The following is a 21,142-nucleotide window of genomic DNA, read 5'->3' on the forward strand; positions in this document are numbered from 1 at the left end:
CTGAAACAGTGCTTTGAAGATGGCAAAAATCTGTTTGAGTTGCACTGCAAATCTTCCGTGGTAAATGTACCCGGAGCATAACCCAGCCTCATGGCTTGAGATAAGACAAGTCAGTTGTGAAGACAAAATAAATTGTAAAACAGAATATAAAGTGCACGTTGTAGGGAGAGAACTGTGACACTGTGTGGCTCTGTGGCTCAAAACCTTATTTTATTTCAAATCTTTATGGTAATTTCCATACATGCATCAGAGCAGATAAAAGGGGGAAATCAACAATAATAGCTAACATTTATCCAGCAAGTGTGCCAGGAACCTTCTAAACCCTTCCTGGAAATTGCCTTATTGAAATCACAAGAAGCAACTCTGTGAGGCAGGCACTATCCTCATTATCCCCATTTTACAGATGAGGAAACTGAGGCACAGGGAGGTCACATAATTTTCTTAAGGTCACACAGCTTCTAACTGCTAAAACTGAAAGTCTGTGAACAAATCATGTAAGAGTGCATTCTTACAAATCTAATGGACTCAACAGGCAAATACATATGGCTGCCTTGAAAAGGAAATGAGTGTTGGGAAATCACTGCTTGCCTTTGACGGTCACCTTAGGCACCTTCGACTCAAGTTATCATCTCACTACACACACAGCTGGGACCTTTAACACCTCTCTCGTTATTTCAAAGGTTAGTCTTCTTGGCCTCCTTTTTTCACTTTTACTTTCTCTAAGCGAAGGTTAGTTGGTACATTAACTGAGGTGATTAGAGTAATCACACCTGAAAAACAGCGAGCTTCCTCCCTCCGTCCATAAGATTGCCCCAGAGCTTCTGTGTTAACACTAAAATGTCTAACTAAAAGAATTATTTAGGGTACTTTTTTTTTTTTTTTTTACAAAATCATATGCAAAGTATCAAGTTCAAAAGAAAGCTAAACCCGAGGATCCCGGAAAATGAAGAAAAGTGATGTGTCTGCGAAAACGGTAGCAGGGATTTTTTTTTTTTTTTTTGGTAATTTTTCCCCCCAGGGGCTGTAATTTGACTGCTCTGTTTGGCTACCCTCCAGAGACAAGTCCAAGTGCTCAATCTCTTTCTCTTTCTCCCGCTCCTCCCCGCCGTGCTCGCCCGGGTCGAGGGGAGGAGGGACCCAAGATCCGCTGCTCGCGGCGACGAGGCCCGCAACCCTGCGCCGGGAGGGGCGGGCCGGGGCGCGGCCGGCGAGCGGGGAGCGCGGCCGAGCGGCGGGGCCGAGCGCGAGGAAGAGGAAGTCCGAGCCGGGCGGCGGTGCAGGGCGCTCGGCTGGCGCCGCAGCCGGCGCAGAGCAGCCGCACCTTCCCCTGGCCGACCTGCGAGCGGGGCCCGCGCCGGCAGCCGGCCCTCCCCGGGTAAGTGTCCCTTTCGCTGGACACCGGGTCCTTTTCCAGGAATGGGACCGCGCGGCCGGGAACGCCGGGATAGGAGGGACGGGAGGAGGACCCGGGGGGCGCCCCAGATCCGCAGGTGGAGGCGAGCGGACCGGGGTGCCGGGTTCCTGTTCCCCGCGCGCTCCCTCCCGGATGGGGGCCAACGGGGTTGGGGGAGCGCCCCGCCGCCGCGGCCCCGGCCCGCCGCTGCCCACCACCGCCTGGAGGGGGCGACCCGCGGCCGCCACCGCCCGACTCCGGGGGTTCGGCCCCGAGCCCCCGTGCTCCCCGCCCTCCATCCGCAGCCGCGGGGGCCGGAGCGTTCGCTCCTTGGAGAAGAGATTCCTCAGTGCGCTCGGGACTGTTACCAAGTCAACCCTGCAACTCGAACCGGACAGTCCGAGAACGGGACCCGAGCGCCCTCCGCCCTCGGTCCGCTCCCGCCGCGGGTACCCGCTCCTGGCCCCCCGGACGGTGGACCGCTGTGGGAGTCGGAGGCCCCGGCTCTGTGGCGCGTTTGGTTTGGAGGGTCCCAGCCTTTGTAGATAGAGCCTCGGTGCCCCAGCTCTGCAGATATTTCCTGGGGCGGGGGGCGGTGGAGGGGACGTGCAGGGGGGCTTGGGGTCGAAGCCGGTGGCCGGTCCATCACGGCGATCAATGTAACCCCTGGTCCACGGGGACTTTGTCGACGGTCCTGGTCTCGGAGGGCCGCCGGGGTTTGCGGTGATGCCCGCAGCCCGCTCTCCCAGCCTTTGTGTCCTTTAGTGAGAGTCTAGTTGTTAAACCAGAAGCCTAAGGACTTTTGGGGAAAGTCGTTAAGCCGTGGCATTTCATTGAGCTTACGGCAAACAATGAGGTGGATGGCTTTTTAAATGCTCCGGTGGAGTCTTGCTTGTAGGGCAGGTATTTCATTAAGTTCTGGTCCTTAACCCTCCCTTTGTACCACCCTCAGGTGGCCATGGCTACTGCACATACTTTTGAAATTGTAGAGGGTGAGTCTGGGGGAAGGCTGTTTGCAGCCAGCATCACCCAAGAGAAGGTCAGTCACAGAGAGAGAGAGAGTGGTTTGGGGGTTTTCCGACGACTGGATACAGAACTTGCTTGTGTTTCCTATTTAAACCAGGAGACCAGCATGTTGACTCTGGGTCAGATTCGTCTTCGAACAGAATCCCAGGCCTAGATAGATTGTGTAATGCCGTAAAAATAGTGATCAAGTGTTAAAATCAGCGTCGGGCTGCTCGATTTCTGTGGTTGGCATACTTTTAAAGAATTTACAGGCTTTGGATTTTGATTAAACACTATTAAAACACTTCCAGGCCCATCGTGTCTGGGAGTAAGAAACTCCATCCTAATTTCCTCTTTGCCAAGTCAGACCGGAGCAAGCGGCTCCACCTCGGGTGGCCTTGGCTTCCTCCCTTAAGAAATGATTTAGAGAAACCAGGCAGTTTCTGAAGTTTCAAGCTCACTCCTTGCCGCCCCTCCCCAGTAAGCAGTACTTATTTGGTCTACTATATTTAAGACTTAGATCCAAAAGGGATGGTTTGGTATTATGGTCCTTTACCATCCTTGAGTCTGACTTTCCAGTTCCTCATGTTGCTCTTAGTCCTATTTGAAGCCTTGTGTCTGAGCTGCCAAGCCACCTGAAGAAACATTTCCCCAGAGTTCTCTCCCCTCTTTGGTCCCATCCTCATTAGGTCATCAACAGCTGTCACCTCGTGACCTTCCTTTTTCCTGGTGGAGCTGCTCCCTGAAGCTTTCTGCTGAAGGGCAAAGCACAGTGAGAAACAGCTACCTAGCAGTCAGATCCATGCCCGAATCCTGCTTCCCTTGATGGTTTTTTCCTGCTTATCTCCATCTTCACAATGGGCACCGGCTTCCTTCAGTGACTTTAATATGGATGATGGTACCAAATGCAAACAAATATTTCCCTGGGAGACTCAATCTGTGCTTCAAAAAGGTTCAATGGTCACCTTTTAACAAATCAAGAGGAAGTGGCAGTGTAAATTTTCAAAAGCGAGAATAACCAGTACTGTTTTTTTCTCCTCCTTTGAGGCTATGATTTTTATTAAGTGACTTAATTAAGATTTAATGATTTGTAGTCTGACACATAAATGTGGGAAATGCTTGAGCAGCACTAAATCTTTTGAGCCCTTAGTAAACTGGAAGTGATTCCTGGATCTACGCTCTGATTCTTCAACGCTGCAGTCCACTTTTCACAGATTTCTTTAACCCCCCACCTTTCCCCATGAATAGCTGATCTTTCACCTAGTTGCCATCTTTGAATCCTCCTGCAGGCAAATTATATCCATGGAATAGTAAAACTAAAATGGCTCTTGGAAGATCTAGCCCAGCCCCTACATCTTAAAGATTTGGGACAGCACTGGTGTTTAAGAACAAGTGCTCAGAAACTAAGTTGGCCTGTGTATCATTTGCTCAATAGCACTTTGACCTTGATCCCTCTAAGGAAATTCTATAGATGTAGATTCTTTTATAATTGAGAAACTGTAACAGTCATAGTTGATCATTCTCTCTGGATTATCTGACCTTTGCTCATTCCTTCCTCTGTCAATTTAGGAAATGGTAAGCCTTCTTCCTTCTTAGGTGGTACTATAGTTAAGTGTTGGACACATTGTATGCTTCTAAGATGACTGCTGTTGATAAACCAAGTCCCAGGAGTGAGTGATTTTCCTGGTGATTACACAACTCTCAACTGGAAGAGCTGTGATTTAACTCATGTTCATGTCTCTTGGTCTGGAACTGTACTACCTAGAAATGGTGATGGCATGGGGGCATATTTTAAATTAAATGCAATGATTCTTTGTTTCAGGAAAGAAAAAAAAAAAGTCCCTTGCCTCTTTTGACCTAAAAAGAACATGGATTCCAAATCAAAATATTCATTGTTTAAGTAGGAATGGGAATAGAAATATTTTATAGACAAAGACCCTAAGCAAGCTAGTACTCGTGTGTGGCAGGCTTCTCAAGTATTAGTGTTTCTTCACAATGTACATCAATCTTGCTTTATAGAATGAAGAGCTGACTCCAAACCATTTGGGCATTCAGGGCCATGGGCGTCTGTGCCAAGGAGAACTTACTGACTGCAAGGCCCGCTTTCAAGTAATTATGAGAGGACTACAGGCTCTGCTTCATGTTGCTTGTGCTGATGAAAAGCAACAGATGCTTTAGCAGAGATGATAGAAATATAGGCTGGCCATCCCAGCAAGGGGGCCTGGGTTTGCTGTCAGAGTAACTAGGCCCCAGGTCATCCAGATGCTGTGGAACAACTTCCTGGATGCCTGAGTGATCCCCATCCCAGGGATAAGGAGGTGCTGGTCAGTCTAGCATAGTTTCCATAATCGAGTCATATTGGAATATCTTTTCAATCTTTTGGGTACAAAAGTACCCAAAAATGTTTCTCTGCCGAGATGCAAGGCTTGTAAAAATTTCCAACCCTAAACATCTCCTTTTGGTAAATATTGAATTACTGTTTGATGGAAAGCAAAAGTAGGCTGGATTCATGGATACAAAAAGTCCCTAACTCTCGTCTGCTTTTCCCCTTCCCATATAAACCCAGAGGAAGGGAAACTTGAGGAGTGCTAATGTTAGGCTAAATTTTACAAAGGTTCCAGCTACGCCCACTGGATGTACTAAACCGATGTCTTTAATTAAGAAAGCTGTTTGGGTAAGCTTTAATGACCAGGGTGCTGCCGAGCCTGTAGAAACCGCTTATCACCAGCATTAGGAAGATCAAACCACTGCAGCATTTGGCCAAAAGCTAGCAAGCCCTTAAGTGTGAGAAGGACATCTTTTTAAAATATCAAAGTTGAAATGGGTGTGAGTGTAATAATGATGGAGATTTAGAATTCTCATAAAAGGAATCAGTAAATCAATGTCATTACACCATTCAACTGGCTCTAATGTTTGAAGTGGCAAATAGATCTTACCATTGTCCATTCTGTGTCCAGTCACATTAAACACTGACTTAAATGACTTGAGTCTAAATAAAGATGGATGAGAGGAGGAGGAGAAGTTCTAGATCATGGGGTGGTGGACTTTTTCCTGTAAAGAGCCAGATAGTGTTTCAGGCTTAGTGGTCCATGTGTATCCCCATCGTATATTCTTTGATTTGTAGAAGGGGGGACTGGTTGTTTACATAAGCCTGGTTAAACTTTAAATATTTAAAAACCAGCCTTTGCTTGAAAGCCATACAGGATAAGCTTTTTCACTGGAAACCTAAATAAATGTTAGTAAACCAAAAAAGGAAAAAAAAAAAATCTATGACAGCCATTGTTTTCCACTTCTGTTCTAAATGAAATATTCTGTTTGAACTATCATTCCCAAAATGACAAATGCCATAGGCTCTATCTAAGCTGTCTGGCTGTAGACTGGCTTATAATCAAATCTCCTATGTTAATATTTTTTTTCCAGTCACCCTTCTTTATTTGCTCTTTTCACTCGGCTTAGAAGTCTCTGTTAGACAGTGATCAGTTGACAGGATTCTCAGCACCAGATTTCAACATCCAGTCTTGGGTGAGGTATGGAACAGGCAGAGGAGTTCAGCTGGGATGTAGTAAATTCCTCAAAGAAGCAGGTCATTGATGAGGCTCACTGATGACATGAAATAAAGTTCACACCCACTAGGATGGCAGCCAAGGCCCTTGTGTTCTATTTTCTTCTAGTACCTTCCCATGTATACTCTATGGCCCTCTCATCCAAGAAGACTTGCAGAGCCCTAGATGGGCTGTGCTGTCTCTCACCAAAGGTGGGATCCTTCCATACAAAGTTTAACTATATATCTCTTTCTGATCTTCCTGGGGAGAAACATGGGCCTCTGAATCTCTGTGCTAACACAGGACTTTATATGTGACTCAAGTAGAAGGACAGAGAAATGTAGTGATCCCCAATGGACACACATTACCCTTCAAGGTTGCGGGGACCGTTTTATTCCTCTCTATAGCTTCGGGGATCTTGTCTTATGTCTGTGGACCAGTCACTGAATCAGAACTGTTTCCAGGCTTTGTATGTGATTCCAAGTATAGCATGGCGCTGATGTGTCTGGACTTGAAGTGAGGCTGAGCTGACATCTAGTCCTGGTTTCTCCACTTCACCTGCTGCCCCATCTTTCAAGTCAAGAATAAGACCTCTCAATTGCTAGGAATAAAGGAGATTTTTTTTTTTTTCTGTGAAAAGCATTTAGTTCAGAGTCTGACATGTAGTAGTGGCTTAGTAAATGGCAACTTTTGTTCAATCCATAGTCATTTATTGAGAACCTGCTGTACCTGGAATGATGTTCAGTCCTGCTCTGGGCATAGCAGTGAATACAAGAGCCACGGTTTGCACAGAGATGTGATCAGGAAGTGGGGAGAAGGCGGGATGAGGGATGGGTCACCTTAGATTGGTGTTTCAGGAAGCCTGTCAGAGAAGGCAGGGTTTGAACTGCAACCTTAGTGATATTGATGAGTCCCTATTTCATCTAATCTAAGATACTTTTGAAAATACTTTTTTTAATACATCATTAAGAAAAAATTCTGTCAGTAAAATTGACAGTCTCCTATAAGTTGTAAAAAATGTGCATCTTAGCACCAATAAGGGCATTAATATTAGTGCTCAGTAAGTACCCACTGAGTGCGGGCATGTGTGCTAAGTCACTTCAGTTGTGTCTGACTCTGCGACCCTGTGGACTGTAGCCCGCCAGGTTCCTCTGTCCGTGGGATTCTCCAAGCAAGAATACTGGAGTGGGTTGCCATGCCCTCCTCCAGGGGATCTTCCCCATCCAAGGATTGAACCCACGTCGCCTGTGTTGCAGGTGGATTCTTTGCCGCTGAGCCCCCAGGAAAGCCCACCCATTGAATAAGTTAGTGTTCCTCTGTGCTTGCATACAAGATTCAGCTCCCATGGTTTACATTGTGAATTTGTCTCTTCTGTTTCTTAGGTCTGAAAGGTTGACTTGGAGCTAGCAAAGAGTAAAATATGGTAAATTATTGTGAGATATTCGTGATCCATTGCACTTTAAAAATAGTTTAAAATATTTGCTCTGGTCATCTCAATGAGCAAAGTGGGTTGGTGACTCCTGCTGAAGTGAAATTGGTCTGCGCATAACTTGAGTAGGAGCAAAGTTGAGCAGCTCCTGCAGCCGAAAATTTTTGGCAGCTGTCCATAGAGTTGTGTGAATCTTTAATGCATAGCAATGCCATCCTAAGGGCTGCAAAGGCATTAGCTGGAGCTTGCTTCCTTCTGTTTCCCAGATTTAATTGAACATTAATACGCCCCTCCTCTGTATCCCAAGGGACCGATCGTTCCTCTAACCAAGCAGGTCCTCTGTGATAATGAAATGGGGGGAAGGCTCCCTTTAGAGCCACCGCCTTCCCCTCCTCTGGCAAGTCCCTACGCTTTCAAAGTCCAGGCAGTGTCCTCTTCTCTCCCCACTCCCTCCTTCCTGCTCAGAGCAGAACGAACTGCTGAAATCTTTGCTTTCTGACCACCCTCTACACTCTGGTCCCTCGTCCAGATCTTTTTCTGAACCCAGTCCGGAGCCCGCCCCAGCTCTCCCCAGCTGTCCAAGGTCTCAGCTTCTGCATGGATGACTCAATGGGAGCTTTGACAATACCCGGCTATTTCTAGCTTTAATAAAGTGTGCTTTCATGCTGTTTTGATTTTAATTTCAACATGTCACTCAAGGCCTGTGCGCATGTCGGCTTGCGGGTCCCCCACATGTAGGGAGCGTGCCTTTCCTTCTGTCCGCCTGGAGTCTGTCAGCAGCTTCCACCCTCTCCCTGCCCAGTGGGGAGGAGTCTGTCAGCCCTGGCCTGGAGGAAGCAAGTGCAGAGCTTACTCCCTCCCAGCCACGTCCTCCCCCGTCTTCTCCTGGGACTGAAGCCCTCATGCTCTAGGAGTTCTTCAGGACCCACCGCAACTCTGGCTGCAACAGGAGTCGTTGGAAACAAGGAGATGCAAAGGAAAGGCTGTTTGTAGGCGTTCCGGGGATGCGTATTAACCACCATCTGGCCTCAGGGTGATTTCAGGCTGTCTCCAACCTATGACTGGAAAGCTGGTGGAGGTGGGAGGGGTGTGTGAAGGTGTGAGGCCACGAGGACGCGGGTGGGCACTGATCTGAGTTCCCCGTGCTTCCCGGGGCCGTGTGATTATATAGGCAGTCCTCAGACACTAACATCTGTGCTTCTCTGATGTGCTGGGAGAGAGGAAAAAACTGTAATCTGGGGCATAAATATACGATCCTGTGTTTGTTCCCTTTAACCAAGTAAACCTGTTATTAGGTTAAGCATCTGTGTTGCACTAAAATATTACAGCTCCTTCAAAGGAAGATATGGTTGCTCGTCTGATACAGCTTGCAGTTTAAACATTCATCTGTCTCACACTTTTAAAAATTTGAATCAACTAAGAATATGAATTATGAAGCATAAGAATCAAAATCCAGGATACAGGATTACTGAGTAGGGGGCAGAGGAGGAAGTTAGAGGAGACATAGACTTAATATTTTTTACTTTTTATTTTATATTGGAGTCTAGCCAATTAACAATGTTGTGATAGTTTCAGGTGGACAGCCAAGGGACTGTGCCATGCATATACATGTATCCATTCTCCCCCAAACTGACTTAGACTTTAAAAGTGAATTTTTTTAAAGAAGACTCTTTGAAAGTTTGGGGTTGACTTGCACTACTATAGTTGAAATAGTTAACAAACTATTAGTTAAACAAACTAATAGTTAACAAACAAGGACCTACTGCATAATACAGGGAACTCTGATCAATATTCTGCAATAACCTAAATGGGAAAAGAATTTGAAAAAGAATAGACACACGTATATGCATAACTGAATCACTTTGCTCTACTCCTGAAGCCAACACAACATTGTAAATCAACTATGTAATCATACTCCAATATAAAATACAAATTAAAAACAAAAAAGAAGGAAAATCTTTCCATTCCCTCATGCCCTTCCCATCATATATCAGTTTTAAGGGAATAACTTGCTAAGAACTAATGAGGGTGAGGCTGGAAGGGTGATGAGATGAGCAGGGAACAGGATGGGAAATGGGCGCCCAGATGGGCTGATGAGGATTGGCTGTATCTAGGAAAGTGCTTTGGGAGACATTTGCAAGCTTTGCAATATAGTTATGGAACAAACTCTCGGTGGTCTTGGCTTTTTTCCACTTTTCTTCAATATCTATATGAGATAAATGCTTCTTTCCCCTTCTCTTCTTTAACAGTTGTTTAAACTCTAAGGAATTGGCACTTAATCACAATATTTAATGGTATCTGATCTTGACACTAAAATGGCAAGGAAAACAATGTGCAAATAACGTTTTGTGGCCTGTGGACCCGCTTTGGCCCATGGGTGTACTAAGCACAAGGATGAATTACCTCTAGCAAGTTGGAATCCAGATGACTTCTTCCAGGTGTCATTATTTGGAAACTCTGTTCCTTCCTTCCTTTCTTTCTTCTTATCCTGTTAGGAAAGCAAATACTATGACGTTCTAAAAATTAAGTTGTGATGAGTGCTATAATGGCCATACCTTTCAGAATCCAGAATCTCCCTGAAGAGCAGAAAGAGACTTATTTCACTGAATAATCTAACACGTCAAGATATGAGACTCTAAATTTCCACAGAGGAAGTTAAAAGATGTTTGTTTTTACCTTCTTACCAAATGAAGAAGAGAGCACATTTCTGTACTAGGTAAAGACAGAATAGCTAGCAGCAACTATTCTAAAAAATACCCTTGGCTTTGGTTTACAAATATGAGCAGAAAACATACTTTGCAAATGTTCAGAAACAAAATACTATGCTCTTAAAAGAGAAAATTCTTACTTGATGCTTCTATATGCATAACAGACATCACAGTCAAATCTAATACTTTTCTGCTTTCTTTGCTTGTGTGAGTGTGTGTGTGTGTGTGCGCGCACACACGAACTCAGTTGCTCAGTCATGTCAGATCCTCTGCGACCCCACGGACTGGGGCCCACCAGGCTCCTCTGTCCATGGAATTTTCCAGGCAAGAATACTGGAATGGCTTGACATTTCCTCCTCCAGAGGATCTTCCCAACCCAGGGTTTGAACCCGAGTCTCTTGCGTCTCCTGCATTGGCAGGTGGATTCTTTACTACTGTACTACCTGGGAAGTCCATTTCTTTGCTTACTTATTGTAATGCCAGTTTCTGTGCCATTAATTATGGGGAAAATGGTGTGCATAGGAGAGATAAGTTTGTTTTTCTAAGGTCTGAATATTGAGTTGAAATGTGGGAATAGTCTGAAATTAGGCAGTCTGTGTATGTCATTTGAATGTTATTTGAAAATGCCTGCTAACCTAGGGGTAAAACCATATAATAAAGATATTGTGAGGCTTGAATGCATAATGTATATATGGCACCCCATACATAATAAACCCTTGATAAATAGTGGCTCTTTTACTGTGTTTACTGGGTGAAACACTTCAGTTTTATTCCCCGCTACTAGACATCTGGAACAATAAACCAACATGAAAATAACTGAGAAAAAACATTTCAGTGGTAGAAGACAGCCTTTGTCCTGAGGCAGGGATAAGAGAGAGGGATGAGGAACACTTTGTTCTGTTGTTTTTTACTGTAGTAGAGACACAGTACACATTGCACTTGGAAATTCAGATTAGAATGAGCATATCAACAAATACAGTTTTCTAAATTCTGGGGATACAGTGATGAACAGAACAGGCCAAATCTGGAATGAAGGGAAAAACACTATGTGATGAGCGCTTTAAAGAAAAAAGGGAAATATGTGGCGGAGAGGGGAGGGCTAGTGGCTTGCCATTTGCTGGGTGATCTGAAAGGCCTATCTGAGCTGGTCCTTGAAAAGTGGACCTTAAGATATGAGGGAAGAACATTCTAGACAAACAGGGAGGAAAAAAATAAGTATGGAGGCCCTAGGAGAGGAGTAAATTCTGTGAGTTCTTAGAAAAGAAAAGCAGGCTGTGTATATGAACAAGGGAGGTGGGGGCAGAAGAAAGAGAGGTGAAGGTGAAGAGGGAGACAGAGCCCAGATCTCATAGCTCTGTATAACACTGAAGGTCTTTACTGTGGCTTAAAAGTGGATACATGTATATGTATGGCTGAATCCCTTCACTGTTCATCTAAAACTATCACAACACTGTTAATCAACTATATGCGTTCGTGCTAAGTCGCTTCATTCACATTCAACTCTCTGCGGCCCTGTGAACTGTAGCCTGCCAGGCTCTTCTGTCCATGGGGATTCTCCAGGCAAGAATACTGGAGTGGATTGCCATGCCCTCCTCCAGGGGATCTTCCCAACCCAGGGATCAAACTTGAGTCTCTTATGACTCCTGCATTGGCAGGTGGGTTCTTTGCCACTAGTGTTTGTTAACTGACTATACCCTAATACAAAATAAAAAGGTTTTCTTTTTTTTTTCTTTTGAAAACATGATGCAAAGCCAGTGGAGGGCATGGTGCAGGGGAGTGACAGAATCTGATTACTGATCATTCAGTTGGGAGCAGTGCTACAGAGAAGTGGTACAGAGACGGTGCAGAGGTTGGGGTGGGGGCTGCAGGTTGATTCAGAACTGGAATGTCGGCCAAGATGGTGCAGCTGAAGGAGAAGGACTTTGTGGGACTCAGGGAGCAGCATGGCCTGTGTTATTTGCTTCAACCTACCTGCTTACCAGCCAGTCTCCGTCTCCTACTTCCATTGCCCTTTCTCCTTAAGTTCAGTTTAGTTCAGTTCAGTCGCTCAGTCATGTCTGACTCTTTGTGACCCCATGGACTGCAGCACGCCAGGCCTCCCTGTCCATCATCAACTCCTGGAGTTTACTCAAACTCATGTCCATTTAGTCGGTGATGCCATCCAACCATCTCATCCTCCATCGTCCCCTTCACCTCCCACCTTCAATCTTTCCCAGCATCAGGGTCTTTTCCAATGAGTCAGCTCTTCGCATCAGGTAGCCAAAGTATTGGAGTTTCAGCTTCAACATCAGTCCTTCCAATGACCATTCAGGACTGATTTCCTTTAGGATGGACTGGTTGGATCTCCTTGCAGTCCAAGGGACTCTCAAGAGTCTTCTCCAACACCACAGTTCAATAGCATCAATTCTTTGGTGCTCAGCCTTCTTTATAGTCCAACTCTCACATCCATACATGACTACTGGAAAAACCATAGCCTTGACTCTCTCTCTTTCGGCTCCCATAAATAAAGTAATTAAAGCACCACGTGACCGTGAAGGATGCTCTCCCTGAAGCCATGATGGACAAGCTCACCTCCCCACACCCGCCTCCCTTCTAGAATTTGGTGTTGCTTGTAGCCATTAGTTGTCTGCCTTCCCTCACTAGACCACTGGCTCCTTGAAGGCAAGTGTTTGAACAAAACAGTTTTCCCTTTTACTAGTTGAGATGAGCTTTTAAGAAGTCTGGGCAAAAATCTCTGTTTTTCACAAATGAATTGAAGAAAAGAAATTTTGAGTAGGTGGCTAAATATTTGGAGAAGGACCAAGAAGAAGAGGAAGAAGGGGGAAGGAAAGAACAAAAAAGAGAAGAAAAGGAAAGAAGAGAAAAAGCAAAGAGAAGGAGCCCCGTTGGAGAGATCCAGAGGAGCTCTCATGAACACTTCAGAAAACGTTCTGCAGAAAGATGTTTTTGTTCCAAAGATTTTCTGTAAGAGAAATCCAGTAGCTACTGGTTTAAAACCTGTAGTGTTTGTGCTTCATGTGGTACTTTATGAATATGTAGGTCCGTGGTCTGCCTTACCCTGGTTTGCAGGACACTTGGAAACTCAGCAATGCTTATTCTGAAATAGGAACAACATTAGAAAAATTGAGGTGCTCAGAAGTCTTTCTGATGTTCCGAGTCAGGTGAGTGACTGATAATGCATTTCTAGACTGACTGACTATCAGCCCTACTCCAACCCTATACCTATGCCTTCTTATGCATGGCGGGCAGAGGGCACTCCAGACCCTTTGGTAGGTTGTGAGTCTCTAGGGGCACAATTCAGTTCAGTTGCTCAGTCATGTCCAACTCTTTGTGACCCCATAGACTTCAGCACACCAGGCCTCCCTGTCCATCAACAACTCCTGGAGCCTACTCAAACTCATGTCCATTGAGTCAGTGATGCCATCCAACCATCTCATCCTCTGTCGTCCCCTTCTCCTCCCGCCTTCAATCTTTCCCAGCATCAGGGTCTTTTCAACGGAGTCAGCTCTTCGCATCAGGTGGCCAAGTTTCAGCTTTGTGTTCCAGATGGAGAGCATGGTCACTGGCACACCCAACTGTTTGACCTGAAGTTGGGTCCAGGTGTCTATTTCCACTGGGAAATGCACATGAGAAGTTTGATGTTCAGTCCGAGTATGGGGGTTTTGGAGGAAAACCTTAACTCTAGTTTACCACCTTGAAGCTTAGAAATGTAAAACCAAATTTGAAAAGTCTATATTTACTATTCTCATATTCTGAATTTAGCATTCTTACTGGAAAAAAAGATGAATATAGCTAAACCACATTGTTAAGTGTTATTTTAAAATGGTATAGTAATTGCTCTGTTCTTTGTAAATTTAGTTGATTAAGACTGGTCTTTCACATTGCTTCGTGTCAAAAGGAAATGGATTCTGGTAGCCTAGTTTTAGTTACTACTCTTATTAGAAAATAATCAAATGAAATAGCTCTCAAAATGTTCTGACTTAAATTTCCTAGCTCTGATAGTGAGGCCCTATTGTGTTTCAAAATAAATTCAGAGAAAAACCGTGCAGCAGCCTGTCTGAGCCTCCCACTCTTATTCACACTCCTTCTGGGATTTATCTGTTGGCTTTTGCACAATTGATTCCAAGTCACCCACCCAGAGCTGGGCTCATAATCTCCATTTCCAGACCCACCTCTAACTTCCTGGGGTTGTTTTTCTTTTCCCTCCTTTTCCAATTCTTAGTTAATAGCCCCACAATTCTTTGGTCAGAGTAAGTCATTTTCCTTCCTTTCGTGCCTTGTCCAGTCTGTTAGCAGTGACTTCCTAAATAGCTCTCCATCCACGTTCACCTCTTCATGCCCCCTTTCCATCCTATGAGATGCTTCTCTCTTACCTAGCCCATTAGCATGCCTGCTGAGCCAGCATGGATTGATGTATCTAGAGGACAAATCTGACCAGTGAATACATTGTCACAGAGGCATCTCCTAATGGCTTAACCCAACGGAAAGGTTGAAGGTAGAGCCTCGAGTGGAGAGAAAAGTCTCAGGGAAAGGGACTTCCCTGGTGGTCCAGTGGTTAAGACCCCATGCTTCCACTGCAGGAGACATAGGTTCGATCCCTGGTAGGGAAACTAAGACCCTGAATGCTGAGTTGTGAAGCTAAAAGGTAGGAAATAAAGGGGAGGGGCTTTAGGTAGAGATCCTTTGGTGTTTCTGTGGTCACTTTCCTCCTCTCATATTTCAGGTCCAATCCAGAGTCAGACTGGGCTCTTCCTCCAAAACATCCAGAATCCTAGGACTTCTCATGGTCTTTTCCACACCCACCTGGTCCAGCCCGTCTCCTCTGTCTCCCTGGCTTAGTGCAATAGGTTCCTAACTGGTCTCCTGGCTCAGTCTTGTTGCCCCCTACTCTTTCTTTCCCACACACCAGTCCAAAGGATCCTAATTCAAACATCTCTAATGATTCCCTGTTCCATTCAGAGTCCAAAGCCAATCCATGGAACAGCCTCCAAGCCCCTCCCCAGTGGGGTCCCTGCCGATCCCCACATGGTCACCCTGACCCAGCTCACTGGCCTCTCCGTTGGCCCCAGATACACCCAACAGGCCCCAGCCTTGGACTGTTTTCATGCCCTCTGCCTGGGAATCAAAGCTTTGCTGACTCAATTCTCTTCGCCCCCACTCAAGAGCGCCCTTATCAAAGTCTTCCTGATGGCACTCCAGAAGACAGGAAGCCAACACCTTGGAGGTTGTAGCCTTCGTACCCTACTTCATCTGTATGCCTGGCATTCATGAACACATAACAAAGGATATATTTGTTTCTTGTCTGTTCATCATGAGAAGAGAGGCCTTGTGCTGTTCACGCTGCATTTGCAGTGTTTTAGAACAATGCCCAGTGTAGAGAGAAGCTTTATTCTCAAACAAATCACTGTCACCTCGGCAGCTGCCATCTCTTGCCTGTGAGTCAGGTAAATTCTGATTGTCTGATATTGTTGTACTATGTTCTAGAATGAGATCAGCACTTAAGGTGTTGAATGTGGACATGGGTGGGAGGGTATGCTGGAATAGAAGTGGCGGAGAACCTGTCTTACGACTCCACCTCCCTCTTCCCTCCGTCCTCTGTCACTGCCCTCATTCTCCTGGGCTTCAGAGGAAGCTTCCTTTGGAAGTCCATCTGGGCCTCTTGCCTGCAGTGGTGTCCGCGCTGTAGCACCATCCAGCCCAGAAAACCTTACTCTTGGCTGTTCTCCCGCGTCTGCCTTATTCTTGCACAGTATCCACAGCACCACTCAGAAAATATCAAGGCACTACTGGATATTTAGGTCTACTCTTTCACCCTTCCTTCATCCAGATGCTATTTATCCATCCAGATAGCCAGTGTCAGATGACACTTAAACATGCAAACTCTGGTCCTGGGCTACCTGGATTCAAACTGGGTTATACCACTTAGAGTTTTCATAACCTTGGACAGACTTTTAGCCTCCCTAAGCTTAGGGGCAGCCTCTTACAGATGAAGGAAACAGTACCAACTTCTGGGGTTGTGATGAGGATCAAAGCCAATCATTCTTTAATATGTTTGCAGCATCTAGTTCTAACATAGAGAGAAGTTAAGTAATATTCATCATTGTTTTCATTAACATTTCTTTGAAATGGGCTTCTTTCAGAAAACTCAAATTGCTCTTATCTTTCTCAGAAATTATCTTTAATTATCATTGTATTCAACTTCATGTGAACTTCATGTGTATTAAGGTCTTATCCTGATGCAGTTATCAATTCATCCAGGTTTTATTAATTTATGTGTATAAAATAAATGCTGCCTGTGTGTAGAAACACTATATTCATCCACCCTCCTCTCAGCATCTCCCTTCTCTGCTTTATTTTTCTGATTAGCACATGTATCTGCCTGATGGATACACCATGAATTATTGTTTATCTTTAAAGCTCCATAGAGGGAGGAATGCATCTTCTAATTAAGGGAATTTCCAAATAAACACAAGTAGAGAGACTAGCATAATGAACCCCCATGTACTCATCTTCCAAGTTCAACAATTATAAACATTTTGCCAATCTTGTTTCATCTGTTTCCCCATGTGTCCCCTCCCCCACTTTGAAGTTGTTGTTCATTCACTCAGTTGTGTCCGACTCTTTGCAACCCCATGGACCGCAGCACACCAGGCTTCTCTGCCCTTCACCATCTCCTGGAGTTTGCTCAGACTCATGTCCATTGAGTCAGTGATGCCATCTAACCATCTCATCCTCTGTCATCCCCTTCTCCTCCTGCCTTCAATCTTTCCCAGCATCAGGGTCTTTTCTAATGAATCAGTTTGCAACAGGTGAACAAAGTATTGGAGCTTCAGCACCAGTCCTTCCAATGAATATTTAGGATTGATTTCCTTTAGGATTGACTGATTTGATTTCCTTGTTCTCCAAGGGACTCTCAAGAGTCTTCTCCAACACTACAATTCAAAAGTATCAATTCTGCAGAACTCAGGTTTCTTTGTAGTCCAACTCTCACATCCATACATGACTATTGGAAAAACTATAGCCTTAACTAGAGAGACTTTTGTTGGCAAGGTAACATCTCTGTTTTTTAATATGCAGTATAGATTTGTCATAGCTTTTCTTCCAAGGAGCAAACACCTTTTAATTTCAAGACTGCTGTCACCATGTGCAGTGATTTTGGAGCCCAAGAAAATAAAATCTGTCACTGTTTCCATTGTTTCTCCATCTATTTGTCATGAAGTGATGGAACTGGATGCCATGATCTTAGTTTTTTTGAATGCTGAGTTTTAAGACAGCTTTTTCATTCTCCTCTTTCGCCTTCATCAAGAGGCTCTTTAGTTCTTCTTCACTTTCTGCCATAAGGGTGGTGTCATCAGCATATCTGAGGTTATTGATATTTCCCCTGGCAATCTTGTTTCCAGCTTGTGCTTCATCCAGCCTGGCATTTTGCATGATGTACTCAGCATATAAGTTAAATAAGCAGGGTGACAATATTCAGCCTTGATGTACTCCTTTCGCAATATGATGCTCTTGACAACAGGTGACCAAAATATCAGAGCTTCAGCTTCAGCATCAGTCCTTCCAATGAATATTCAGGGTTGAGTTCCTTTAGGACGGACTGGTTTGATCTCCTTGCAGTCCTCTGCAAGGGACTCTCATTAGAAGTTAAAGCTCTTTAAATTGGCCCTCAGAAGGGCAGTAGGATTGTAAAGAAGTAAAACCGTTCCTGCTTTCCCACTGCACAGTGGACCAGAACAGTGAGAAAACCCAAAGCGCCAGTCTGGACAGGAAGAGAGAGAATCTGGGCATAGAGGCAGGGAGGCCCGGGGAGGGCTGACATCCACTTGGTAACCCCTTGCCTCCATGCAACCTCTGAGGGTCTTCTGATGGCATCTCGGACTCAATGGACATGAGTTTGAGCAAACTCAGGGAGATGGTAAAGGGCAAGGGAGGCTGGTATGCTACAGTTCATGGAGTCGCAAAGAGTTGGATGCGACTTAGCGACTGAACAACTTTTAACGAGGCCAAAAAAACCCGAAAGCCTTCTAGTTCTACCTTCTCTTCTGAGTAACACTAGACAAAAACAGTTCCATAAAAATCCGATTTTGTGCTTTGTGTCACTTTTCCAGAATTAGATCTCTATTTCTACCAACCTCTGAAAGAATGATGGGGTAACACTTTAGATGCCTATCCCATTAAGCTTACTGTCAGGCACATGGGGGACCCTAATACATTCTGAAGTAACAACCAATCTTGTCAGTAACACATAAATCCACTTCTCATAGTAGGTTTATTTGCAAGATTAGTCTTCCTCTCCATCATTGGTCTGACCTATGGAAACGCCGTCTTGACGTTATGATTTGAAGTAGTTGCCTCTATTTCTAAGACTGCACCTAGCTCTGGGGCAGATTAGCCTGGAATTTGAGGTGAATAAAGCTTTGGATAACTTATAACCTCAAGCAAAATCCAGTGCCTCTCCACAGCACAGAAGATTCCAAAGTGTTAGGTCTAACTCTGATAGCTTTGAACCTGAACATACACCCTTGAGCCCTTTTCTGTGTGACATGTCTGGGTCCCCACCTGTCCAGCCAGCCCCCAAGTCCCTGCAGAGTTCTGTTTGCTCTGGCTTGGCCTCCTTCGCCCCTCCAAAAGCTGTCATCAGCTTTAAGTGTCCCCTCCTTCTTTCCAAATCTCCCCACTGGAAATCTGGTCACATGCACATGCTCACGTGTATGCTCAGTCGCTTCAGTCGTGTCCAACTCTTTGTGACTTTATGGATGGTAGCCCGTCAGGCTCCTCTGTCCATGGAATTCTCCAAGCAAGGATACTGGAGTGGGTTGCCATCTCCTACTCCAGGGGGATCTTCCCCACCCAGGGGTCTAGCCCCCATCTCTTATGTCTCCTGCATTGGCATGTGGGTTCTTTACCACTAGCACCACCTAGGAAGCCTTCTATTTGCATACTCAAATTCTCACAATAGGAAAAATAATACAGATATAAATTTACAGAAGCTAGAATTTTTTTGTGTGGGAGGATACAGACTGAAGAGGGATTGCAGGGAGCAGTCTGCTATATGAATAGAGGGGAGTTCTAAATAAGGACCAAGGAGACTGGAAGGGACAGGGCATCTGGGATCAAGTATGGGGAGAATGAGAAGGCAAGGGGAGTGGTTTTGAGGCTCTACCTCTGGTTCCCATTTGCCTCCTGTCTTATGGTTCCCTGTTGTATCAAGGAGCCCTGACTAGTTCAGGCAATGTTCTAGAGGCTTTGCACATATTTACTCATTTTGTGCTCACAAACACTTTGAATACATGCAGTCATTCCCATTTCATAGATGAGGAAATGGCTGCATGCTCACTTGTGTCTGACTCTTTGCAACCCCGTGAACTGTAGCCCACCAGGTTCCTCTGTCCATGGGACTTCCCAGGCAAGAATACTTGGGTGGGTTGCCATTTCCTCTTTCAGGGGACCTTCCTGACCCAGGGACCAAACCTGCATCTCCTGAGTCTTCTGCATTGGCAGGTGGAACCTTAGCACTGAGTCAGCTGGGAAGCCCATAAAGAGGAAATTGTGGTGTAAAAACAGGTAAGGTGTCCAAAGACATTCAGCAAATCAATGGCAGCATTGGATCAGTGCCCAACAGACTGGCTCCAGATCTCATGCTCTTAGGATACTCGGTGTATGAATTAGGGTTGGGTTCCACTGCAAGTGATGGGGAGAGGGGCACATGGAACTCACAGGTATACGTAGGTCCGAGGCTAGTAGGTATCTCTCTGCTCTTGGGTACCCACGCTTCTTCTATCTCATTGCCCTAAGAAATGTCATCTTCATTATGGCCCCTGTATCCCCAGGTGTTGTATCTGTGGATTCACCCAACCAAGGATCGAGGTTGGTTGGTTGAATCTGAGGATGCAAAACCCGTGGATTCAAAACACATGGATCGAAACATGTATATTATCTAGGGTGAAACAGATCACCAGCCCAGGCTGGGTGCATGAGACAAGTGCTCGGGCCTGGTGCACTGGAAAGACCCAGAGGGATCGGGTAGAGAGGGAGGTGGGAAGGGGGATCGGGATGGGGAATACATGTAAATCCATGGTGATTCATGTCAATGTATGACAAAAACCACTACAATGTTGTAATTAGCCTCCAACTAATAAAAATAAATGGAAAAAAAAAACACATGGATAGGGAGAAATGACAATATTTAATGTACTGCACTATTTTATACAAGGGACTCAAGCATCCGGGAATTTGGGCATCTACAGGGACCTCCTGAAGCCAACCCTCCAAAGATACCGAGGGACAAATGTATCTGGTTAAGACTGAGGATTGCATTATTGAAGAAGAATCTTTTCTCCTAGTGGCTAGTTGGGGTGCAACTTTCTTGATAGGAGAAAAGGAAAACGACAGAGGGAAGGAAAGCCAACAGCCAGGGTCTCTGAACTCTACTGCTTGAGTACCTTGCAAATCTGGGCTCATGACAGCTACCAAAGTATTTGAGTGACTACTGGGGCATCTTCTCTAAAGGGAAAAAAACACAGTGTTTAACATCTGGCGGGATATTCCACTTCATTACAAATAAATTAGATGCTAGTGTCTGATTAACAACTGGGCATTTCCATCAAATATTTCATCCTGGCAAGGGCTGTTTACTAACTTAAAGTCAGAAGCAGTCTCTTCTGGAGAGGAAACTGCTAAAGATGTTAATCGTCATGGGATGTCAGTCATTCGTGGCGATGTCAGGAAACAGCTGAAAACTGATCTGGTCGATTTGCCTCCTTCAGCTTAGTATCTTGTAAGAACTTGCATTTCTGTCAAAGAGGTGTCCTAGTCAGACTGTTGCTTGAAGGACTCCATATTTGCACTGAATTAAAATCCAAGAGATGAGTGAAGTTGCAGTATTCTCAATCTACTATTTACTATGATAGGAAAGAAAATGGTAAATGCAAAGTTCTAGAATTAAGACCTAAATTAAGGGAGGAATGATTGAAACATCAGTGAGAGGATTAGAAGGAAAATCAAGCACTGGATAACAAGTTGGTTTTTTTTTTTACCAAGATCAAAAGTTTGAAGAAGCATAATT

At 45.0% G+C, this 21,142-nt stretch overlaps 1 protein-coding gene across 1 annotated transcript in view; it reads left to right on the plus strand.

Annotated features, from left to right (window-relative positions):
* The first annotated feature begins 1,130 nt into the window (after positions 1–1,130).
* The window catches only part of PLEKHG1 (pleckstrin homology and RhoGEF domain containing G1), a 242,103-nt gene continuing 222,091 nt past the window's right edge, over positions 1,131–21,142 (plus strand). Inside the window, exon 1 of the mRNA XM_043456816.1 lies at positions 1,131–1,375. The gene's annotated coding sequence lies outside the window, so the exon portion shown is untranslated. The remainder of the gene's footprint in view (positions 1,376–21,142) is intronic.

This window comes from Cervus canadensis, chromosome 33 (assembly GCF_019320065.1).
Source record: "Cervus canadensis isolate Bull #8, Minnesota chromosome 33, ASM1932006v1, whole genome shotgun sequence".
NCBI lineage: Eukaryota > Metazoa > Chordata > Mammalia > Artiodactyla > Cervidae > Cervus > Cervus canadensis.